This window comes from Chionomys nivalis, chromosome 25 (genome assembly GCF_950005125.1).
Source record: "Chionomys nivalis chromosome 25, mChiNiv1.1, whole genome shotgun sequence".
Lineage (NCBI taxonomy): Eukaryota > Metazoa > Chordata > Mammalia > Rodentia > Cricetidae > Chionomys > Chionomys nivalis.
Window position 1 is genome coordinate 11,546,983 of NC_080110.1, and position 26,925 is coordinate 11,573,907.

The following is a 26,925-nucleotide window of genomic DNA, read 5'->3' on the forward strand; positions in this document are numbered from 1 at the left end:
CTTGTTCCAACTTCTCAAGTTCTGTCTGATTCTGGGCTATCAGCAAGATTGTTGTTCTCTTTCTTAACATCCACGATTCATGTGCATACATATGTGATTCGTGCATATCTTTATATTTGACTCTGTGCGCCTTATCATCACGTCAGATCTCTCTGGCCCTGGGACATGTGTTGACTCTTGTTTTGATTTGAGGGCAAGCAAAAATGGAGCAATAAAATGGCCTAGGGTCTTTTGTCCCTGTAAGAACTATGCCAGGCTGACTGTTCATGTCCAGCTTCTCCTTGTATACTTGAAAAAATTAGGCGCAGGAAAGGAAATGATAAGTTACATTCTCCCAGCTGATTAACTCCTGTGCAGAGCAGCGTAAAGGGCGTGTGTCCCGGGTAGGAGGAGAAAAACCTACAGATAGCTCCTCCTTGCTTTGAGTCAGATGATTCAGGCTGAGGCGATGCCAAACCTCAGAGATTGAGGTGTGGTCTTGGCTCCAGAAGGCAAATAATATGTATCAGATTTCTGCCTTGTTTTGGAAGGAATTTATACTTACGTTTCATTTTTTCCAATCATCATTTTTCTCCATTCACTATAGGTGAGCATTTCCTATATGAGTGTCTGAAGTAAAATATGCTCCCAAAGCAAGCCCTGGGTGACCGCAGTATGGAAAGAGTTTGAGTGGCACGTTGGAAAAATGATTCTTGCCAAAGCCTAAGTATTCTAATATAATATTTACTTTTCAGTCCTTGAAAGAGTTCTGGACCGTCCACCCTGCACTTTTTGTTTAAACACTGAACTGTTTTCTGTTCAAAATCAAACAATCGCATGAGTACAAAGTGTCTTAAATGACCTGCTGTGCTTTTTCTAAAAGCTTTTTGTCAGGGTTGAATTAACAAAGACCGGATTTTGTTTTTATTTATTTTTGTATTTTTTTTGCCATATAGTACAACAATAGAAGATAAATTGCTGTGTATAGTCATATGCCTCATTTATGAAATGATTTTCAAGAATGGACTGAGTATGTCTGTGATGATGGTCAGCCCTGCACAATATATTGCTTAGTGATGTCGTCATTATCATGGTTTATGCAGCCCAAGATGCTCACATGACAAAATTGCATAACAACAGAGTTTTCATAACATAGCTCTATGTACTAAGCTCTATATTAGCTCAGTTGATACATTTACCATAAATTTATTCTCCTTATATGCATATGTGAGTCTCTCTCTCTCTTCCTCTCTCTCTCTCTCTCTCTCTCTCTCTCTCTCTCTCTCTCACACACACACACACACACACACACACACACACAAACACACACACACACGGCTGAAGGTTTTACACAATGGTAATGTTTGCCTGACACGCATGAGGTCATGGATTTAATACCAATCGAACCCAAAACTTACCAACATTTCATTTTTGAGAATGCAGCCCAGGCAGTGCTCAGTGCAACTTGTGCTAGCGGAAGGAGTATTGAACCGGGAAACACGAGTCCCTCTTCCAGCTTTGCTGTGAGCATTAGTGTGATGTCATGCAAACCATCTGTCTCACTCTCCTCTTCTGAAAAGGAGAGACTAAGACTTCATTACGAAACCCCTCCCAAGCCCCAAGTTTCACAGTTCTTTCAAATAAAATCAGTGTCGCTACTTCACCAACCTTCAGAGCGTGGTGTTTATTTTAGTAGCCATCCATCCCCATCGGCATGAGTTACAACACCATTTTCTTCTCTGAAATAAACGCACATGAGGGCAGCTTATCTTCAGGACTTCCTAGCTATTGAGAAATAGGATTTTCTTCATTAACATAGCAAGGTTTATTACTTTTGAGAGTTACTGGCAACATTTTTGGTTACTATAGCCAAAATTTGAATTTGTTTCTTTACTAAAAGCAGGGTACCATGTAGAAGTATTCCAAGAGGAATATTTTAGTTTCGACCCATCCATATAGTTCTGTAATTTTTTCATCTCCAGAAGGCAAGGGTCATTGCTTTTTGCCACAATTTATTCCTCGACTTCAGCATGCAGACTTTTGGCTGTGTATATTCAATGTCTGCAGAAATCTAGTGGAACTGGCTGGCCAGGATGCTTGTACAGCAGAGGCCAGATACCATCTCCGGATCATCCAAGTCATTTCCATAAAGAAAATCTGTGACTCACATGGAGTCTCCCTGAGTTCTCTGACTTGTGTCGCAGATAGAAAAACATATTTTTAGATATTGTATTTTCCCTGGATGGAGAAACATGGAGGTGGCATTGACCTGGCACGGCAATCTTTTCAGACAGCAGGCCCGGGAGCATCTAGGTGTTACTTTGCAGTTGCCCGTAGCAGAGGCTCCTATCAAACCGGGGCTAAGCAACTATCTGGTGCTTCTCCTGTCTCTTCTACACAAATTTCTGTGACTCTGCCTTGATGATCCCCAACCTCCATGTTGGAGATTGCTTGCCAGGCATTTTGGCTCTGCCCAGTGCAACAAGGACATGGCGTTCCTCTCCAGAAGTCTCAATCAGTCCAGGATGAAGTTCAGAATACAGATAAAACAAGTGGATGTTGGATCTGCCGCCTGAAGTCATCAAGGGAATGGACAGTGTGGCCAGGGCTTCATCAGTCCCTCCATGTTCAGATGTATCAAGTCCCAGGGAGGTGGCAGCAACATTGTAGCTGAGATTTTGATGCTACCTAAACGCTGATGATACTTTTTAACCGGTGAAGCTGGTACTGTGGGGAAAGCTACACAGTGATTGCTTAAAGCATTTCATAATGATTAAGGTGGGGAAGAAAGACACACTAATCTCAACCCTTCATCCTTGCTAACTCTCTCCTCCTTTTCATCCCCTCCCTCTGCTTTCTTCATTTCTTCCAGTGAGTCAGGGTGCTATAGGGAAAGAGCGTAGGGTTTAGATCCGATAGTTATTACCTAGACTCTTATCTTCACCATTTTCTTCCAAATTATTTTAATGCCTCTGAGGCTCTACTTCTTACCATGTTAAGAGGCAGATCAAAAGATTCACATCCCATCTGGGCAGTGATGGTGCATGCCTGTAATCCCAGCACTCTGGAGGCAGAGCCAAGTGGATGTCTGTGAGTTCGAGGCCAGTTTGGTCTACAAGCGATATTCCAAGACAGCCAGAGCTGTTACACAGAGAAGCCCTGCTTTGAAAAACAAATTACATCCCATACTTGCAGTAAAGCTTAATTGATAGGGTAATAACAATCACCATTTATCCAGTACCAAATATATGCCTTTTCAAGACAAACAGCAGGTGACACACATAACGAGGTGTCCACGACTCTTGCTGATGGGTCACTCATGCGATCATTGCATGTGTGCTTCCCAAGAACCTGGAACTTATCAGGTATTGTGTCTGTTTCTGGGGTTGGGTGGGGGGAGAAATAGCAAAGACCACACGACACCATTGCCTATTTTGAGTGGTTATGGTCAATGAACACCATCACCACCAACTGTGGCAAACCCTTTAACAGCCGGCAGCGTATTTGAAGAAGGGACCCTAACTCTAGCTTGGCAAGGGTCAGGGAGTGTTTCTCAGAGGCCGCATCACACTCAGACTGAGAAGTAAGGGCTAAGAAGTGTGGGTTCAAGTAGAGTGTGAGCTGTGGAACTAAGTATGTGACAGAAAGCAGATGACGGGTGGGCCGACAGGGAAGGAAAGCAAAGGTGAGTCAGTCTTCCGTGTGAAGAGGGGAAGGGTGAACGTTTCGGCTGGTGCTGAGCCAGGCTGGGGGTTAGGCCTATCTACCACGGACTAATCTCAGGGTCCGTGTTAGGGATCAATGCAATCTCTGTCCCTAGACTTGGGAACAAAGGCAGTGCTATGTTGCAGACCCCTTGGTTTCTGATAGGAGCGGGCAGATGGTTAGGTGGCTCACTCCTGATCCTGTGTAATCTCTTGAGAGTATTTTTGGTTCTAAAAAAGAAAGGCTTATCTCCCTGGGAAGAGGGCAGGCCATTCTTGGTCAGCTGCTCGTCTTTATCGCTTCGAAACTAATCTGAGGGGTGCTGGGCTGTAGGGCACGGGGATGTTTTATCTAAGTTTCTTCTGGCCAACATTTAGCAGGATGGAAAGCCCTCTCTGCCCGCCCTGGAGCCAGGGCCTCCTATTGAGAGTCAGCTCTCATAGTACAGGCCTCGGGGATTATCAGAGCCTTCTGACAGCATAAGGAAGGCAGATTCAGCGGTATGACAGCCTAATTGCCAATTCACTTCTCTTAGGAGTGGAGAGAAGGAGGATGTGCAGATCAATAAGCGAGGTAGAAGACTTGATTTATTTATCGACTCACAGATAGTTTATCTTTGTGCCGGTGCCACAGCTTAGGAGCATCCCTGCGGTGGTGGCCGCCTCTCACTGGGAGGCCTGAGACAAGGCTGAGTCCCAATCACGTGACCATGCATTTATCACCCACATCTAGCCACGGTAAAAGGAAAAAGGGCAGCTATCAACTAGGGGAGAGGGATATCACACTTCAACTGGGAATATTTTTGGTGAACCAGGCATATAGCTGCCCTAGCTGGTGGTTCAGCTGTTATCTGGTAGCTGGTGGTTGGTGGTTAGTTTGAGATTAAGGAGAGAACACAGGGCTGAGATGTTTCTGAATTTGTTAGTTAGTTAGTTAGTTAGTTAGTTAGTTAGTTAGTTAGAGACCTGATTTCTCTGTGTAGCCTTGGTGGTCCTGAAATTCACTCTGTAGACCAGGCTGGCCTCCAACTCAGAAAGATCCACTTACTTTTGCCTCCTGAGAACTGGGATGAAAGGCCTGTGCCATCACCACCTGTCTGGAGTTTTTTAATGACTTTTTTTTCATGTTTTCCACAACAATTTCTCAAACACTCTTCATTTACGAGATCCTAGGGTGTCATGTAAACACAAAGCAAAGGAACAAAGTCGTAAAATGGGGATCAATTGGAAGCTGAACTTGAAGAGAAAGCCCCTGGTGGTACCTGTGGCTTCATGGCATCCTTTACTAACTAGAAAGTGGAGGCTGCGGCATCACTGTCATCTAACATACAGTTTTCAGCTTTGATGCGGCAAGGTACCATGGGCAGGGTCCATTGTTCTTGCTACTTTTGTTTGCTCAATGAGGTGGCAGGGAAGATGGTATCCAACATTCAAACGCCATGAAAGAAGATAGGCAGGCATTTGTTTGATTCACCGGTGACTTATTTTAAAACAACTTTATTGGTAAAATAATAGGAAATATCACTTTCATAGATATGATTGTTTTTCTATTGCAAATTAAGTAGCTTGTGAGATAATTTAGTGACCAAATAGTACTTTAATTTTACATTTCTTTATCTTCATAGTAACAGTAATCCCCCCCTCTCTGTTTTTGAAACAGACTGACCTGTAACTTATGACATTTCTCTTACCTCCAACTATATTGTCTGATTATATAGTCTCGGATTATAATGTGATCCACGATTCCCACATAAAACCTATGACTGTAGCACTTTCTCTGTGGCCATGGTTCTCAGTTCAGGGTAATTTCATCCCTTACAGGGATGTAGATACTGATCAAACCCTGGAGCATCATTTGTACCCCAAGATTTCTGGGAAAAGTTACACCTCACACACACAAAACTGCCTCCCACCTCCAGTTAGGCCCTGCATCACTTTGGGTAAGGCAAGGGGCACTCAAGTGCAAGAAAGTAGCTAGGTGGGACAGAGCTTTTGCTGTTTCCACGGTTTACAACTCCCCCACTCTCTCAGGTCCAAATTTGAATCTGTGTGATGCTGATTGCTGGCCTACTCTGCCATTTCACTTCACTGTTCTGAGCTGCCGTTTCCCAACCCGAATACTGTAGTCTCATGCTAACTCAAGAAAGGGCACAGCCTGTTTCAGGTTCTCTGCATGGAGAATATAGAAAATAAAAACTGAAGTTCTTACTCTTGAGCATGATGTGTAGTATTTTTTAAATCAAATATCTTGCTTAGGTATCCCCAAATTCAGCCCCCTTGAAAAGAAAATTCTACCTCTATCAATCTTTCAAATCCAAAGTTTTGCCTTAGAAGTTATGCTTTCCTCAAATAAAATCTTACTAACTACAGTTTGCTTTTCTCACCCATTCCCCGTCAAGTAAAAGTTTTTTTTTCTTTCTTTTTTTGTGAGAAGAGTCAGGAGAGTAAGTTTACTATCGGTCCCTTTGATCCGCATCCAAATCCTTCCTTAATTACCTGCAGCAGGAGAAAAAGGGATGAGGCCCCAAGAAGGGACTAGAGAAAATGACAACTGCCAATCACCATTTTCTTTGTTGCTGGAGGTTTTAGAGCTGAAATCATCATCATTATAAATATATATATAATGTATTTTGGGGAAGTGGGTCAATGAATGACAAGGAATGATAATTGGAGGAGACCACAATGCAAGAAAAATATCAAAGTCTCTGATTCACAAGACTTCTCTCTGTGTATTCATTTTGGAGTTTCACATAGGAACAACAACACAAAAACCTGATGTTAGATACTGGAATGGGAAGAAAGGGAAAGAGTAAGTGGGAGGAGGAGGAGAAGGAGAGCATTCATTAGTTGCATTATCTATGTCTTTACATAATTTACTTCCATCTGATCCCTCATAGCTCTACGAAGCATATCTGTGCTAAGCAGAGTAGAGTTCTCATAATAGCTACTCTAAGAAGAGTTTAAGTAGTCTTATTGCTTTGGTATATTATATCGATACCCAGTTATACAGAAATAAGTATCCTCAAGCTGTTTCTAATCCACAAAGGACATGGAAAACTCTCGGTAAATGACAGAGGCATCCTGTACTTATCCTTTGACCACTTGGTTGCCATGATCACAAGCATCCGTACTCCGTGATGGAGGACCATTTTCAGTTGCCATGACCACGAGCATCTGTACTCCGTGACGGAGCTCCATTTTCAATTCATTTTCACTGGACAGGAACACAGAGGCAGAATGCGAGCATTGTGCTAACAGCTTTTCCACCCAGCAGATCATGTAGCTTGTTGCATGGGTTTTGAAGTTATTTAGAATCCACCGTTTCCCTACATGTGTAAGTTTAGCGAGATATTAATGCCGTTCGAGTCTGTTTCTACTTGCAAAATCAGAGTGCTGATAGCTACCTCTTAGGTTAGCCAGAAAGGTTAAAGAGGTCCTTGGATCTTTCTCAGAACTCCAAAGTGATGGTTGTGATTAGTGTCCATCACTGTTGTTGGCGTCTTGGGGAGCAGCTGATGTGTGTAGTTGGGCCCTTGGCACACACCAATCCATGATGCTGGTTAGATTGATGTGTACAGTTCAGAATCAAAGAACTGGGTCTGGAAAGTGTGACGCCATGGTGGGCGAAATGATGGAAGGAAAGAACTGAGAACTTTCGTAAACCGACGGCACACGGCTGCTGCTTACTTACAGGCTCGACAGCTGTGGGATGCAGCCGACCGTAGATCAAAATGCTGGAAGAAATCACGGCTTTCTTTCCCTGTAACCAGTCTCAAGACAACAGAACCACTCAAAAGTTATTTACCTTGTACTTGTGTTACAGGAGGGTTTATGGGTGAGGGATGCAGGTCATGCTATGACATTTTACGTAAGGACCTGAGCTGGGGACTGGAACAAGTACTCTTCGGAATCCCAAAGGACACGTGCACTTTGTAAAAAAATCGCATCAAGGAGACACCTAGAATTAGTGGGAAAAAAGTAATTGGGGGGTGCTATGGGAATCAGGAACGGTTTTCTCTCTTTAATTCAACAATTCTTAGTCAATGGTCATGATCTTTTGCTTTCTTGTTTGTGAAGAAACGTCTTCAGAACTAACCTTCCGAGCACAAATCACAGAATAACATATGTGTTTTCTCTCCCTTATTCCATTCCTTAATGGGACACATACTTGCAAAGCAAAAGTTATCTCATGCAAACCCGATGAACTCCGAAGAGTTGTGATCTGTCCAATCCAATGTGAGTGAAGAGAAAGGAGGAATCAGGCTCTCGTGGTGCAAAACGGGGTCTTCAAATTTATCCCACGGCACCGGATAATAAACCGTTAGCTCCCACATTGCTTTTATTGCTGCTGGAACTTACTTCACATTGAATACAATCTGAACATATTACAAATGTAGTCAGTACTAATCCACTATAAGAGACAGCGTCAAGTCCTTCGTTTACGGAATCCCTCCATTTGGAAACGTTAAGGGAGGGCACGAAGTGCTGGCAAGGTAAAAGCCAGGGGATTTGAGGCGTCGCCTGACTGGCCAGCTCTGTCGTGGGTGACTGCCAGTTGCCAAGCACGGGACCATGATCCGTGGAGAAAAATCAACATTTCTAGTGGGGAGAAAATCCAAAGAGAGTTTATGTTCTTTCTCAGGGAAGTGTTGACATTTTAATTACTTTCTGTTTGCTTTGGAGCTACATTTGAGAATTGGAAACGAGTTAGAAAAATAGGAATTGGCTTTATTAAAAAGAAGACGAATTGACATGAAGGCAGGAGCCGGCAAGGATCCAGGCTTAGCTCTCCACAAACTGGAGCCTGCTGCAGGACTCTGAGCTCTAGAGAAGTTCAGCTACTGAAAAGCGGAACAGAACAGTTCCTACTGGGCTGAGCCTCGTCACCTTCTAGAGTGGATGGGGCTTATGCACAATCTGATCTTTTCTGCTAGCACTTCACTTAAAATGGCCTTTTTCCCCCTTTAAAACTAAACAGACATTTGGGAGGTAGGGCAGGGGGTGCAGAGAACAAAAAAGGAGAGAGAAAATGGTTGGGAAAGGTGGAGAGATTGGTGGGTTTAGAATTATTTACATTGTAAGGTAATCTGATAGTTTTGATATTTCAGAAGAGGAAAAAAAACTGTTTGGGGGTGAGGGTGTGGCCAGAGCTAACGACTGCGAGAGATATGGTTTCTTTATACTTCGCTCTCTCTGCACCTGGAGTTGCCTAGGATTGAATAAATATTTAACAAAACCAGGGTGCCTACATATACATTCCGGGATCAGCAAGTCTGAAAATAGTACCATGGCGCAAGAGCCAAATGAAAAGAACTTTCTAACTAGCATGATTGTGTGTCTGGAAGGGTGGTTGGTACCTGGAGACAGATTATCATCTTCTGATGCCTCAGCCTCCCCAGCCTTGTTAATCACCAAGGACTGTCCAGAAACACCAGGTTCAGACCATCCATCCAGTTCATGGTTAAGTGGATCAAACTGATCCCTAAAAGTATCTAATGTTTGCTCTGTGCCTAGTACATTAAATACTATTTAAATGTTCCCCAAACTTGTAAGGCGATATCTCTAGTGTAGATATTGCTATTTACGTTTTACAACTGAAAGTCCTGAGGCTTGGGAGCATTTAGTAAAGGGCCAAGTTGTGTCAGCTGTTGTTATAAAAATATTTCAAATGAATCGGAAAAGAAATAAAAAGTATAGTGAACTACCAAACGTCTATTTCTTGTTCATGGCAAGCCTTATTCCTCAAAACTTGCTCCTCCCTGTGAGTTAGAGGCAAACACAAGTATTATTTTATTTTACCAGTTTATCTAATGTGTCTTTCGACACAATGATTCTTTAAAATAACATAATCACCACATTTTACTAAACCTAACAACCCCATCACCAGTAATTCCCCATATCAAGAATTGGGAACCCGGTGGGTCAACTTCCCCGTGTATCTTATGACTTCTTACTTCAAAAAGCCATATTTGGTTCCTTGATATGTGTCTGGAGTTTCCTCCAATTTCTATGTTTCTTCTTCGTTGGTGACGCTTTCTTAAAATTTTTGGTTGAAGAAATGAAACTTGTTTTCTCCTGAACATTTTCTAATAACCTGGATTTAAAAAAAAAATCATTCCCCGAGAGTCTCACACGTTCATCATCTTGTCCTTTGTAATTTTTGTAAATTCATTTAGAGCTGGCGCTTTTTTTTTTTTTTTTTTTTTTTTTTTGTCAGATTCTGCTTCCCTGATTTTGGCAATATTAACTTCCCATATGTAAAGTAGTGACATTTCCATAAGTAGGTGTGTGTGTGTGTGTGTGTGTGTGTGTGTGAAGAATCCAACTATTAAAGGTTTTCACCTGGTTCCTGCAATTCATAAGTCATTGCTAAGGGATGATATACTGATTTTGTAATTTTTTTTTTTACAATAAAACTAATCTTTAGGTCAAATTTAGGTTCATAGCAAAATGGAGTGAAAAGTAGCTAAAATTCTGATCTATGTTCCATGCTTAACATTAGCCAGTGTCTTCCCTCCTTGTCAGCATCCATCCCCGGAGCAGTCTGTTTGTCTGTCAATCACACCAATGACCTTCTGTTACCACAGAATTATCACGGTGTGTCCATCACTTCACTGAACCTCCTCTTGGAGGTATGCATTCTGTGGGTCTTGACAAATGCAAAATGGCGTATACCAACCCATAATTCCTTTTATCGTGTATTGGCAGGAATCGTTTAGAAGGGGCCACAAATCACCGTTTTGTGATTTTCGTGAATTTCCTTTTACCACCGTGACCTTGGTGTTCAAACTGCCCATACTTGGGGTTAGTCAGAACATACATTGTAAGAAAAATCGGCTTCATGGGAAATTCATTCCTATGTATTCATAGTAAGTTCTTAAAATTCCATTTGCCTACAAGGATAGCGATATTAAAGAACACATTGGTATCATACTTAAAAGGATACAATGTTTATTTATTACTGTCTACTTGTCTGAAGTAAGAGGAAGAACAAGCTGGCCACCCTTGGGATTTGTCCTTCATCCTGGTACAATGACTGGCCCAGGGTAGAGTGCATTCCACCCTTGTGAAGTCAGTGGTATGCTCAGGCATACTTGATCTTTAGTGGGTTCTGTTGTAAACAACATGTATAAAATAAAAAAGATACAATACAAGCGCAGAGCAGAACTCTGTATGTAAGGAAAGATCCCACACAACCCCCTGTGAAGGTGGCGGACCCCTTCAGTGAGGCATCCGTGAGTCGGCGATTCTAAAACTGTCCCCAGCAAAGCCTCATCAGTATTCAGAGCTGTCGTCTTTCCCCTACACAGAGAAAGGAAAGAATAAAAGAGGACCCATTTCTGAATCACTCCCTCCAACCACGGAAATGATTTTAATTACCAATTCATCTGTTGGCAGACTCTCCTGGCAGATGTACCTGCAACTTGGAAAGATAACAAATGAACCGATTCCTTCCTCCATGGTTGACATTGATAGCGCCTGCTAAATTTCCTCTCGGAAAAGGATCCCAGGCAACAATACATCTGGCACCCTGTGCGAGGAATTTGTCATGTCTTTGACATGCTCAGCCTCCATTGTCCATACCACCCCGACAGCGGGTCCTTTATATTTCAATGAAATTGCAGTCTGAATTAATATAATTAAAATGTAACTGCTAGTCACCGCGCCGACTCCTTATTTCCAGGAGCATGGATCTGATAACACGTCTGATGCTCAGGGTCGTCCCAGTGATGGCTGGTAGGGCGAGCGGCTGATGAAAAGGACGGGGCGTGCAACGGTTAACCAGTCCTTTAAAATAAAACTAATGGAAATAAGGGAGAAAAGGGGAACTTGGCCATCCTTGGCGTGTCTAAACAGAAATATCTTTCAGACTTCACGAGCTTGTATAGTACTTTTTATAAAATACAGACTGTAGTCGTCTGTCTGGACCGAGAGGAAGGAATGAAATCGAAGAGATCACACATCTTCTAAATGACAGCTATATGATGTGAAATGGATAATTCATGGAGAGGGTTCTGGAATTAAGAGGTGGATGGATGACTTCATTTTCTTTCCTATTTCATCTTGAGCAGCTAATATCACTGACCAAGCTGTCTCAATCGAGTAAAATAATAAATCTCATGCTAGATTCTTGGGGCTTAGTCTTTGTTTTATGTGCCTACAATTTCTTGAATATTGATAAAGTGGCAAAAATGACATCAGCAGCTTTTTATAAAATACTGACTCACCTTCTCCCCAGAGACTCGGAAGACATTGACTTTCTCACTTCTGCTGCTCGATCCCAGGGAAACGGGGCCCAGGATGGCCGTGCAGGGAGACATTCATGGTTTCTTCAGTGGGAACAGGGCAGGCTGCAGACTGAACACCTGGGTCTGTCCTTCTTCGCTGATATTTTGAAGTTCTAACCCCGCTGTGACGATATTTTGAAATTGGAATTAATTGGATTTAGGTGGGGCCAGGAGGATACCCTCCCCTACCCCCATGATGGGATGGTATTGCTATGTTTACAAGAGGAAAGGGGCCAGGCCGTGGTGGTGCATGCCTTTAATCCCAGCACTTGGGAGGCAGAGGCAGGAGGATCTTTGTGAGTTTGAGGCCAGCCTGGTCTACAAGAGCTAGTTCCAGGACAGGCTCCAAAGCTACAGAGAAACCTGTCTCAGAAAAAAAAAAAAAAAAAGAAAGAAAGAAAAAAGAAGAAGAAGAACAAGAACAAGAAAGAAAGAAAAAAAAGGAGGAAAGGAGACCAGAGCGCTCAGTCTCCACCAACACGAGGATCTCACTCTTCTTATTTTCCCCTCCGCCTCATGACCTCATCTCCCCCCTCCTCCCCACCACCATTTTCACCTTGTAAGTTACAGGGAGAAGAAAGTCATCTTCAGGTGAAGAAAATTCTTACTGAGGAATTAAACTGCCTAGTACCTCAACGAAGATTCTTCCAGCTTCCAACACCATAGAAAGGAAATATCCGTGGTTTAAGCAACCCGGTCATAACAGTTTGCTCTGGGGGCAGCCTGAGTCAGTGCATGCTTTAGGTGCAGTGGTTGGAGACTTGGTTCTCAATGGGACAGGAATGCAGGGGTAAGCATTTTAAGAGGTATGACCCAGGGTCGGGTCATTTGGTTAGGGAGGGCCTTACAAAACGAGTGCTGATTTTGCAGACTGAGTAGGTTGTTACAAAATGACAAAGCCTGGCCTCTGGATTCCTCTGGCTTCTTGTTCTCACCATGTTATCTCTTCCACACACTGCCTGTCATCGCGACGCTGTCTTTAGGATATATCCCTACCACAAACTAAAAAGATGGGGCTACCCTGTCTTGGGCTTTCAGATTCAAAACCATGAGCAAAGCGGAACTCTTCATTGGATGGAGTTCCCAGCATTGGGTCTTTTGTTCTAACAAAAGAAAATGGATTAATATGAACACTAGTCTTACAAGAATCCAAAGGGAATGAAGACTTTCCACTTTCTTCTTTTATGCGGAAACAGCCACCAATCCATCAATCTTGATTGGAAGTTATGTTTCCGAAACTGCAGTGGAGGATTCTGGGAAGAGGGAGTGCTATCAGGGGGTTGAAATTACACAGGAGACATTTTTCACGGGATGGATTGCAGTGGCCATCTGACTTTCAAGCAAATGCATCTTGCAAACCACACACTAAAAAGCGACAGCTTTAGTTTGTCATTCTACGACAGGACACACCTTCTTAGTTTGTGTCTTAAAAAGACCTGGCATGATCCTCTGGTAGAAGTTGTTCTGGATAATATTTTCCTTGTCTCCTTCAACTTGGAGAAACTATTATTTTCCATTGAATAATCCAGGGGTTTTCAGAATTAGGTGTGTTTGACAATCATGTATATACATGTACGTGAGATCCCAAGATATGGGTAGGACTGATTAGAATTTAGATGCTGGGAATTTCCCCTCGATACCAAATGAGAATTTCTAGTAGTGTTGCCCAAAGAATATAGGCTGAAAACGTCAAGTATTTTTGATGCATACCAAAGGACACCCAGAGACTGGTGCTCTTCCCGTGAACACATGTTCAAGTTTTCTGCCTGAGCAGATGGATCCACGATGCATGGAGTGGTTTGAGAAATATCCCCCATAGGCTCGTGTATCTGAATACTTGGTCCCCAGTTGGTGGCACTGTTTAAGAAGGTTATGGAACCATTAGGAAGTGTGGCCTTGATGGAGGAAGTATGATGCTGGGGGTGGGCTTTCAGAGTGTATAGCTTTGCCCTTTTCCCGGTTCTTGCGCTGCTTCCTATGTGTGTATGAAAACATGATCAGACAGCTTCCTGCTCCAACCACCTGCTACCACGCCCTCCTAACCATGATGGAATCCCACTCTGAACTGCTAATTCAAAAAGAAATTCTTTCTTCTATAAACTTCCTTTTGGTCATGGTGTTTTTAATTCCATCAACAGAAAGGTAAATACCTTGCATATCTTTTAAAAAGTGAACGTATTTTATTTATATAAAAGGAGATAGTGCTTTTGGAAAAGCGGTCTTGAGAGGGGCAGATCAGAGTGCTCTCTGACCCTGTGCATAGTGTAGTACTTGGTTTCCCAGTCTGCTCGTCTTCTCTGGGTTGCTCAGAAAAAGTTAGCATCTCATAATTTCAGGCAAGTTACTTTGCAAATGAATGCGGTACACACAGATATTTCAAGATAGGAAAAGTCTTTTAATAAAGCAAATAATTGCCTTTTCATTCAATAAATTTGTCTTGCTACTGTAACTGTTCAATAATAGGATTATGTATAACAGATACACTTTTAAACATCCGAATGCACACACAGGTGGAAAACATGAAGTTGGGAGGAAAAGCATGTTTCCCAAACTGTAACTTTCCCCTGCTTGCTTCTGTTTTTCCCAAGAAATATCGAAGTCAGCGTTGAGTGAGGGAGATTACTGGTTTCTCATCCCTAATTTCCTAGAGTGTATCGAATATTGGCTTTGATTCGGCTATTTTTATTTCGTATGTTTCAGAGAATTCTTATGTGGTGGGTTAGGGTAGAGTGAAGATGAGGTTTAGTTCCTATGCATTGCTTGACTGATGGATGCACTATAGCCTGGTTTATCCAAGGAAGGAAGGACAGACTCCCAGGACACAGATTGCCTCATAGTGCCCCAGGGGACTCTGTTCGGAGATTTGCAGCCTAAATCGCCTAGGGAATCCATTAAGTGTAGTAAACACGCAACATTCATTTTCTACAAAAGAATTATTTTAGTGTAAGTGCATACTCCTCGAAGAGGATATGGGGAAAGGGACATAAGGGAGAAGTAACGGAGAAAGTGCTGAGAACATGGGTTCAAATCCAGCCTTACTCGTCCCTGCATACATCACTTCCCATCCGACCATTCTCCTTATCGATTAAATAAATAGGTTTGCTCAGGTGCTTTCTGGAAAAGCACTTCACAGTTGCTATCAGCATGACTCATTTGAGATCGAAATGTCATTGCTGGTTGCTGCTGGTAACAGAATGTGGAAACCACTTGCTATTCTTTTCAGGCAAATATGCTTGACTTTTTTTTTTTTTTTCTTTTCGAGACAGGGTTTCTCTGTAGTTTTGGAGCCTGTCCTGGAACTAGCTCTTGTAGACCAGGCTGGCCTCGAACTCACAGAGATCCGCCTGCCTCTGCCTCCCGAGTGCTGGGATTCAAGGCGTGCACCATCACCACCCAGCAAACATGCTTGACTTTTAACCTCTTTTGGTCTTAGGTAGGATTGGGTTTATTCTTCTTCCTAATGTTAAGGGAAAATGGTTTGAAGAGTTTTGTTGTGATATCTTAAGTTAATAATATTACCGAGAGATAGATTTCATTTCTGCCTCTTTTTATAGCATTAACTGAAGCGTTTCTCTTAGTTTGTTAAGATGATTGTTTACAGAAAAAGTTCTTGAAACAATTTATGTTCACAGGAAACCTGTGTAGTAAGGCTTCTCTTTCTCACATTTCTGAAACACAGAGTAAAGATGTCGACTTCATATGTAGAGCACTAGTTAGTCTTTATGTGGATGGCATTTTTCTAAAAATCTAGCAATATTACCCATTTGAAGCTCTCCCTCTGAGTGAGATTTGAATGTATAGTAACGCATCATTACCTTTGAAGAAAACTAAAGGCGGTGTCTGGCAGGCAGGCACTCCCTCTTCCTTCCCTTAACCGGGCTGCCCAGGGACCAGACCCTGGAGGGCGGGTCTGCAGCTTCGCCCTTGTTCAAACTGTCTCCTTATGAAGCTGTGTTCCCTTCCTCTCCCCTCTCCCATCCCTGCATTGTTCCAGCTGCTGAGCCTCCAGTATTTCCACCCAGCAAGGGGAAGGGAAGGGCAAAATGGTTTTAAAAGCACAACATTTCTTTCTGTGCTCCTAAGTAGAACACTGGCCACAAGATATCCTGTGTTTCCTTTCCTGGACAGAAGGCTCCCTGCTCCCCGCTCCCCATAGCCACAAGTGAGCCAAAAACCAGGGCTGGTGGTGATGTGGTCCCATGCTGCTGCTTGTGAGCACGGCTCTGCGATTTGAAATGACAACCTGCTCTCCTCTCCCACACGCTGCCACTCCTGTGGGCTGTCACACCTATCTTTTCTCTCTTGTACTGATGCTTGTGACTTCTTTTTTGGGCACAAGATTCTGAAGCCCATGACCATCCTCACCGCCCAGGAGTGTGAGTAGCTTTGTGTTCCCCTCTCTGTGAGATATGTGCTCTAAACCCAGGACCCCAGCAGAATAAATATATAAATATCTGTAGCGTGGACAGAAGAGCCAGTTCCCCTTCGGTGCTCTCCTATATAACTGGAGGAAAATAACTGGCAAAATAAGGTGGTGGGGGTGCTGGGAAGATGGCTCAGTCAGGAAAGTGCATGCCGTACAAGGAGGATACAATATACATAACACCCTTCTTTCTCTGTCTCTGTCTCTGTCTCTGTCTCTCTCTCACACACACATACACACACACGCACACACACAGTTTTATTCAGGACTAACTTTCATGTCTTAGGTCGAATAAAAACAAGTTCTCGATATTCTGCATCTTTTGCAGTCTGTGAAATTCAAACGGTGGCATCCAATCTATGAATACAGTGGGGGAGCAGAAAGGACTGACAGGGTTGCTGGCCAGTCAGTGTTAATTATCATCATAATTAAGAACTTGTGGCAGCAGCATCCCTGGGTTGACAACCATAACTGGTGGGCTGGTCCAGATCGTGGCGCATTTTTACATGGATAGCAATGCTTCACTGAGCCCAACTTAGAAGTGAGTAGTTGTAAGAGCCTGGAAGACTTGCAAAGCTGAGAATAGCTACTCTGGCCTTGAGCCCAGGGTCCAGCGGACCATGCTCCATGGACCAGGTTGATCCCCAAGGCTGCTTATCACTGGTTGTGACAGGATAAGTCCAGAAACTAAGATTAAACATTTGGAAACATCTAGAAATATCTGCCACTGAAGGCCAAGTTCACAATTTGGTTTATGAAAATAAAAAAAGCGTTCTTTTGTGGTTGATTGGGAATAGGAAAAAATTAAAAACCACAAAAACAACAACAAGCTGAACATAAAGCCTGGCCTTTCCCACTGGAAAGAATCGAATGTTTTGCAGTGGGTTTTGCTGCCCCAGGAACTCCGAGAGAATGTGCTCACGTGCGTGCAGATGGAAACATCTGGAAGCCTATCAGGTGTGAATGACAAACATGTCCTGAGATTGCAAGTGAGCGGGGAAGGCTGCTGAGTAAGCACATTCATAACGTCATGCTGATGGATTCTCTATGCAGATGAATGGGCCAGCCACAGTCTACTTATCAACTAATACACTTGTTAGGTGTTGTTTTGTGGCTGAGAGAAGGCAGCCACCCTCAGATATTACAGATGCCTCCTGCCCACATGTAAATTAATTCCCCTTTGAGGTCCATATATTTTAAGTTGATACGTTGTCATCTGCACCAGCTTTCCTGGAAATCCAGGAAAATAACATGTCTACCGCGATCCCCGTGTTTTTGTCAAGTGTGCCCATTAGAAACAAAAGAAAGAAGAGAAAAAAAAAAAGTGCAGACTGACTTTTTCCTTTCCTGTTTTAGAATCTGTTCCAAGCAGTCAAGCCTGCCAGAAAAAACAGACAAACTCTCAAGGACAACAATACCCATTATGTGTGGGGTGGGTGCTGCCAAACTCTGATTACTGCCCAGACATTAACCCCTTTAGTGTCTTAGGAGAGAAAGACCAAGTCTGAATCCAGACATTTCCAGAATTCTACAGACTCTCGTGGTATGAGAACTTGTGTTTTTATCATGAGTACTGAGAAAGGGACTTGCAGGTTAAAGGTGGCATTGACCCTTCCCTGGATGCTGTCAAGACCCATTCTTTCAAGCAGCTGGGACAGACCTTATTGGCTCTGCCCCTTCCTTCGTGGACTTTTCTGAGGATGGAGGAGCAGCTATGCCTTGCTATCTCCCCTATGTGTGTTACCCTCCCCCGTCAGAGGGAAGAGTCAAATTCTACAATCCTAGAGGAAACTGTGGGTTCCCTAAGGTCAGCCCTTTATAGTAAGGCTAGTGGAAAGAAAAAAAAAACATTAAAACCTCTTGTGATAAGTTTCTTTCCCTTCCCCACATGTCCTTTGCAGGTCAACAGACGCAGATCTCAGATAAGGAGAGCACAATGCAGCTCCCAAGGGAGAGGGTGATTGAATGTGTAAGCAACTGTCTAGCACATGCTTGGACCATGTGGGCATCATCCTGTGTATCCGTGTGACATTCACTTGTTATTCCCTATTTTCACACACACACACATGTGCGCATGCGTGTGTGCGCGCGCGCTAGACTCTGGTTTGACATATCAAGTTAATTATAATCATTAAGCCTACCATTTGTAAAGAGGTAATTCATGCCAAACCTTTTACCCTCACATACTTTATTTAAACCTTAAAAGCGCTTTATAAAATGGCCCCATTTTGCCTCTTGGTGGATTCATTCCCAGGTCTGGAAGCATGATTCGGTAGTAAGGCATGTGTAGGGAATTCAGCTCCTCCCATCCCCAGTTCAAGGAAACACAGGCTGTCAACGTCAGAGTTAGGATCCATGACGAACAAGTATGTTGGATACAAGGAACAGCTTCTAACTTTCCTTCCCAAAGATGAGCAAAAATGGAGAAAGACATTCATGTCTTTTCCTGGAAATTTATGTCCTGGGTGGTAAGACGTGCCTACCACGCAGAATCAAGAGAGGCTGCGAGAGTTTGCGCAGAACGCAGTACCGGATCTGTGCCTCCCTGGCATGGGGCATTGATGAAGCAGTGGCAGAAGGGGACATCCTTGAGTTAGGTGTCTGTTGGTTGCACAGCAGGAGATGTAGACTTATCAGAGGCATTTCTGACTCGGGCAAATTTAGGAGGCACAAATAGGTGGGCAATCCTCCAAGGTTGTCTCTGCTTACCCCATCTCTGTGTTTTCCCTTGTTGATACCCTTTGGCCACTGCCATGCGTGCTAAAAGAAAATCCTACAAGACAGCCAGTTCAGCTTACCGCGACGTAATGACGACATCTAGGGAAGTCACGGCAGATGCCAAAGGAACCTGAACTTTCTGCTTATTGAAACGATAAGATTCTCTAGGTGACTGTTTCAGAAGAGATGTCTGGCTGCTCCTGGAAGTGAAATGGCACATTGCATGGGGTACTAGAAGGAATCGATTCCATTGTTCCACTTCTCTTGTGTGTTTCATCTGAAAGGTAAAGCCGCTTAGTGCTCTCCTCCACAGACGCGTAGACGTGGAAGAAAGAAATGTCTCATCTCTCAGCCCATTCCAAGGAACGGGCTACTTACTGCTAACGTTGGTCAATACGGTATCCTCAGAGCAGGGAGCCCTTTTGTAGCCAGGGGAGGGTTCTGGCTCAAAGGTAAGAGAACAATGATCTTCCCACCAGGCTGCTTCGAAGCCTTGCTGGTCTGTTTGCAGCAGATGAAAGGCAATGCCCGTGGGTGTGACCTGGATTCTGGGCAGTCACCCTACCTCCGTTCTTTAAAACTGTCCTCTGAGAAACTAAGTCCTGCCTTGACATTTGGGGGTTCAGCATCTCAGACTAGAATCACTCCTGGAGTAGTGGTAATAATTCTGGGTTTTGTGCCTATTTTAAAAAAGAAGAGTGGGCTCTTTTTAGCTTCCATATGATTTAGCAAAATATCTCTTCTACAGTTTAAAGTATATCCTGAGACTGCATGTAGTTATGAAATATTTGCATCTCACGTGGTCCATTGTTTCAGAAGGTCGTGGGCCAAATGCCTGTCGTTAAAGTCCCAAAGTGATTGGATGGACACGAAGAAGGGGTGTAGGCCCGCATCAGGGAGAAAAACTGACTGGGATTTCATGAATCCCAAACAATGGGGCAGCTGCTTTCCTATAAACAGATGGCTGTTATTATTTCTACCTCGACAGCTCGATGGCAGGCGTTATCTTCTTCCCAAGTGTCTTATCAAGTTCTGACTGTGTGAGGCGTGGGTGATAAGGGGTAAGAAATGTCACCCATGGGATTGTCAAGGATTATTTTCCTGCTGCCCGCATGGCAGCGAGCGTCTCAGCTCTGAAAAGGAGTCCTATTGTCCCTGCTGGGCAGTCGCTTTTCCGACTATGCCAAGAGGGAAGAAAAGAAGATGGGTCTACTATTGTGTGGGAGATTGAAATTTCATTCCTCTCAGCTGAACTTCAAGCCGTCCTGATTTTGAAAAGCAGCAGCATCCTGGAATATCTTTGAAGGGGGCAAAGAAGAATGAAAGGGGCTCAGAGCTCCTCAGAAGTGGGAGGGAGGGTGCGCAAAGAGAATGTAGCGTTCGCAAAAGGAAGAACTTAGGATACTGGGCCCATGAGCCTCGGAGCGGCCGAGTGACATCCCATAAACACGGCTTGTGATCTGGTGCTGGCCTGGATCCTTCGTCAGAAAAATAACCTTGCAGATTTCTGGTCCATTGTCTCAGTCTCGTACTATGTTCTGGAAAGAAAGTAGCCTGTTATTGAAAAAAAAAATGCCCTTTCTCCTCAATGAAATTAAACTTATTATGAATGTCCTGCCTCTGAATAGTTGAGAAAACAAATATAATTCCTTTCTATTTTTGTTTCACTATTTCGTCTTTCCAAACTTGTCTTCTTTGAGAAAACATGGCAACAGGCAAAAGTGGAAAATATGATGAAGCCACGTCATGTCCGTATAGAATTCCTTACACAAAGATTTGAGCTGTCTTTATCCAGGGTTCAGGTCATGCTGATATTACAATACGAGCTACTTGGAAGAGAGCCAAATCAGAATTTCCCCCAACATTTTAAATTACAGCTGTAAATGGAATTTCAAGTGAATAAAATACTTTGCTCTTAAAGCAACAGACATGAAAGAAATCTTAGCCCCAGAGTCACTGAGATGAGGAAGGAAGCAGGCTAAGGAAGGAAGGACAAAGAGAAGGCACGAGGAAACAAGAAGAACTTGGGGAAGGACACAAAGGATTTGGCTCCTCAGGATGTGTGGTTGCAGGGGCCAAGGTCTGCCATTAGTGTGCCTGTAGTTCCGGTATGGGGTGAGTGCTGGAGACGCATTTGTTAACTGACTTAGTGATAAGAAACAGGGTGTTGGTATTCAGATATGGGAGGAATGTTACTTCAACTAGACAGACTGTTTCAGTGTGTTTGTGACACTGTCTCACCGCGTGGCTGGGCCTGGCCTGGAATCTGGAACCTTCGTCATCAGCCTCTCTAATGTGGTAGGATTACAAGAGTGCCCTATCCTGCCTGATTCAATTATTCTAGTTTTTCAGCACTTAAGAATTTAGTAGGAAGCCTATATTTCCTCCTTTAAAAAATTAGCTTATTATTCTTTGACAATTTCATCCATGTATACAATGTATCTTAATATCATCACAACTCCTCCCTGTCACCCCCCTCTCCAGCCCCAGAACATTCCCCCATTTGCGTCTTCCTTTATTTTTGACAATCCACTAAGTCCTTTTAGTGCCTGAGTGCATATGGGTATGACATCATCTACCTAAGCATGAACAACCTACCAGGGGCCACAACCATGCAGAGAAAGGATTCTGCCTCCTTCAGTATCCACCAACTGGCAGTAGCTCCTGAGCAAGGGGTGGGGTCCTGGGAGACCTTCATCTGTCTTAGAACATTGGCTGGCTTGGCGTGTGTGTGGGTGGCCGCAACTGCTGTGAATCCATTAAGGCCATGTTTGGAAGACAGTCTTTCACAACACCGCTTCCATCCTCCGCCTCTCAACAGGCTTTCCATCTCTTCTGCAATGGTCGCCGGGCCTTGTGGGCAGGGATGTTGATAGAGATAGCTCATTTAGGGATGTGTTCTCAGCACTTGGAGCAGTTGGGTGTCTGTGTTAACCACTTACCCCGAAGAAGATAGATGGACACTGATTTGTGGGCATAAACATAAATTTAGAAGACAGCTTGATAAAATGTCTGTTTATCAAATAATAGAAGTAGGTTTACCCTTGGGACCTGGAACTTTCCCACCCATTGGCTTTTGACCATGTTTATACTGCCGGATACAAAATCTTTCCCGTGGAAAGGGCGTCCGATCCAATTGGAAGTGGTTGGTTAATCCCATAACAGTCATGCAAGTAGTGTGCCACTGACAAAATCTTGCCTGGCAGGTTGGTGGTATAGCATGCAGGGACCACAAGTGAGTAAGACTGCTGCCGAGAATTCTCCCCCGGTAGCCCGTGTAGCATCCTTTGGCCCTATGCAAGCTAGCAGCAAGAAAGAGATTTTGGCTTGATTTTCCTCTGTCCTACAACAAAAGTGCATGGTGTCTTCAGCAATATGGTATTACCATCTAGTTATCACACCAATGCCAAGAGTGTACATTGTTTGTCGGGCCTGTGGAGCCTCCTGATCAAAACTCACAGAGAGTTATCCTATACCTGACACTGAGATTTTTGTTTAATAACTCATGTCTTCCGGGAGAACCATTCCTGATTCCCTCCTGCAGCTTACGTCCATTGAAACTCTTTCTTTTCGAAAATTATATTTTTAGATAATCACCTTACAAAATAGTGGATTTCCATAAGGTTTTAAAAAATTACATTTTTGATTTTGGTTAGTGCACTCCATCTTTTCTCTTTCCCATGGCCTCATTTTCATCCCCCTTAAACTCTTAACCCTGCGATTCCTCCTCCCTGCTTTCATTGTACCCTGTCCACTGGCCACTCTCTAGATCTCCAGCTGCTAACCGTTACCTGTAACAGACCTGGTTAAAACTCCAGACTGAGTCTGTAGGCTTGGGATACAGTCTCAAGTTTCGCATTTATCAAGCGCCTCCTGAACTCAGTACATGCAAAACACTCTGAGGGCAATGCCTTAGAGCAGTGGTTCTCCACCTGTGGGTCGCGACCCCCTTGTGGATGAATCTTCCTTTCACAGGGTCACGTATCAGATATCTTGCCCATCAGATGTTGATATTACGATTCACAGCAGTAGCCAAAATGTAGCGATGAAGTTGCAACGAAAATGATTTTAGGGTTGGCGGTCACCACAACACGAGGAGCTGCATTCAAGGGTTGCAGCATTAGGAAGGTTGAGGACCATTGGCTTCGAGTGGTTCAGTAGAGGGTTAAGCTGGATCTGAATTCTGGTTTTCAGACTTTGCCAGCTTCAGTTTTACTATCTCAACCATGGGTGGGTTAGAATTTTGTAATCCCCCGAATTTTCATAGCCTTCCTATTTTAACACAAATAGAACATTCTGGGAAACACCAGTCTGTCTCTCTCAGAACCTCTATGGAGGATGAGCTGTTCCCTGCTGGGGTTGCACAAGTAATTGTGAGTGATTAAATTACACTTCAGCCGCTTCTCTGATTTCTGCTGCAGTAATTTCCCCTCTGCCAGTTCTTTTATCATTATTAATTATTTTTATAGAATACCTGCAATTTGCGTGATGCAATTTCAAACGCTGGGAATGGAAGATGTGTAAATTATTATAATTTATCACAGAACCACTTACTTGATTAACATGCTTCAACGTGACAGCAAAATCGATGCAGTGTGTAACGTGTGTGTGTGTTAACATGCTCGGCTTTCCTTCTTCGTGACATAACACGTTTACAGCCAGGGTGGAATGCTTGCCAAGATGATCTCAATCCTGCAACTATCTTTCCATCCACTCTTTTTGTTATGTAAATATTTAGCTTATACCAAAAAAAAAAAAGGTGGTATTTCATTCTTCAGTCCTTGTCTCGCTGGGTTGGTTTGATGACTGGTTGGGTCCAATAGAATGCATCGGAAGGAAGAAAATGTCAGTTGTAAGGGCTCAGACTCCTGGTACTGCCATATGAACAAGCAAGGGATAATTTATTTTTTTTATTTTTTATTTTTTTTGCGGGGGGAGAAGGATCAAACATATGAACATTGTCTCAAGGGAAGCTAAGCTAGACAAGTCTATAGTTAACCAACCTCCGATGCACCTCTCTGCACAGATGCCCAGAGGGAGCTGATATCTGAACTTCTCAGATATCCTACAGGCTTGCATGGAGCCATAGGTGTCCTCTAAAGCTACTTTACATTGGGTGTTTTGTTCTGCAGTCCAGCTAAGTGGTGGGGCAGCCTTCTGAACTCCGAGCTCTGCCAATTAAGTGATTCCAGGTGAGATTCTACCAGCAAGCTAGAAGGTCAGCTATCTGGGGGGGATCTTATAGGCTCTACCATTTCTTCTGTTATTTTGAGATAAAGGAGGGAGTTAACCCCTATTATTTTTATTTTACGGGCAACAGAAAGATGTGTTCAACAAAGGGAGGGGATTCTGAGCGTTCCTTTCCTAGAAGAAGCCTGAAAGATGGGGCCAAGAGCTGAGATTGGAAAAGAAATGTTCCAATTCTGATCTGGACATTTCTCTTTGCTCCCCTGAGCTTCGGCATTATTCTTAGTAAACAGATACAGCTATGGCGATCTGCCTCTCTCAAAGGTGTTCATGAGAAAGGGCAGAAGCAATAAAGAGAAGAATTCTCCACAAAGTAGTGTGTGATATATTAATGTCGCTGTTTCTTGGCCACTTTCCTCAATTTATTAATTTTTGTGTTTCAGTTTTTAAATGCTGTCTCACAAAGTATCCCTGACTGAAATTTAGCTCGGAATCCTCCTCCCTCAGGCTCCTGAGTGATGTGATTATAGGCACGCATTTCTAAATCATTCAATTCATTTTATTTATTTATTTAATAGTAGCTTGTGCTTTAGAAATGATAATTCCCTTTATAAGTATAATAATACCTACCGTACACACACACATCACTGTTTTCGCTCTGTATATATTTGAAAAGGAGGAAAAAGATAATGGCTCCTCTGATAATTGGCCTGGGATTTATTTTTCTTAACTCTTCCTATTGCGTATTTGGTGATGTTAAGTGGACTACACACAATTAAATCAAAGATCTGAGTCAAGCATTTGTGTGGGTGAGTACAAGGCTTCTGGTGACGTAGATACTGGGTGCAGTAAGTTTCCTTCTGAAATATGAACGACGAGCTGGGTGTGTGGTAAACATTGATGACCCCTCACTGAATTAACTCAGTGGTTAGCCCGAGTCTTGTCAACAGGCCATGTCTTCTGCTCGCCTTCATTTTAGGTGCTGTAGCTAATTTGGCCTTGTCTTCTAGCTGTTCCAATGGCATCATACCTTGACCGTGGGAAAGGAACTTGTGGCGGAGGCTGTGATTGCTGCTATTTCTTGAGAACTTCGGGCACGGGCACCCACATTCTGGGTGTTTTACATGGTTTAGCTCATTTATGTCTCACAAGGCTCCATTAAGATGAGATCTATTATTATCTATTATTATCCTCTTTTATAGATGTGGGAACTGAGGCAGAGAAACGTTAAATGATTTTCCCAGAGACAATAAAACTACAAAGTAACTGTGTTGGATTTAAAGAAAACATCTAACTATATGACATTGTAACCTGGTTACGGCCGGACTTTCTTTTTTTAAAGTTTATTTTGACTGTTTTTAATTGTGTGTATGTATGTGTTGATATGTACATATGCGTGCAGGTGCCCACAGAGACCGTGTCAGATCTTCTTGGAACTACAGTTACAGATGGTTGTGATACCTGGTATGGATGCTGGGAATTGAACTTGGGTCCTCCGGGAGAGTAGGGTGTGCTCTTAATGCCTGATCTATCTCTCAGCCAATGTGAACCTTTTTTTTTAAAGTTGGATATCATGAGATATATTACAAATCAGCCTATCCATGGTCGTAAATAGCATCTTTTCACAAGTCCTGTGGGCACTCTTAATTACGTTGAGGAATTCAGTCAGTATTTGCTGCCTGCTCTTCCATAGGTCCTGAGTTCAATTCCCTGCAACCACGTGCTGGCTCACAACCATCTGTAATGAGATCTGGTGCCCTTTCGAGAAAGAGACCTGGTCAGTCGTCCTCATGAATTTAGACCATGAAACCCATATACGGGCTGCCCATTCATGCTTCAGCATTGTCAAGACAAAAAGTTCATTTTCATTGAACATTTTACACTCCCAGATACCCTGGGTGGTCCTCCTTCCCTCTCTCCATTCTCTCACCTCGTCTCCCCTACCTTGTGTTCATCCCCCTAATACTCCCGTCCCTTGAAGGTGATTGAATGATGAAGAAGTGGGTCATGAATACCAGGCTATCACTGGAAAGTCTTGTCTGGCTTAGGGAAGGAGGGAGGACCATATTTGCCTGGGGTTTAATCAGAGGAGAGTGCACTGAAATTTCCTCTTAATTCCAGGCAATTAATGACCCAGTGCCTGTCCAGCCAAGACACACACCCACCCTCTGGCCACGCTTGTGTTTTCATTGGCTAAATACATCTCAATCCTTGATTCATAGCAGGGAGACTTAGTCAGCTGTCCCCCAGCCCCCAGAAAGTTGATGAACACAAATGATGGTATCTGTCTGCTGCGTATTCCTGTAAGTATCCCCGTAGCCGATCTTGAAGGCCAACATGATCAAAAGAGAAATGAGTTCTGGAACAGTGCTTAAGTCAGACATAGTTCAGGGACTTCATTGACATCAATTCCTGGAGAGGATTCAGCTCTTATTGATGAATCATAAATGAGAAGAAAGAGAGGATCTTGTAGTTTCTTGGCAATTAAAAGGGAAGCCTTACATATTTGTTCATATTTTAGTTATATTGTTGATCTAAGTGTTACATTACAAGCCAATAACTGCTTGCCTGTCCATACCAATCATGAAACTAATGGCTGACTGTACAAATACACACATGCGTGTGC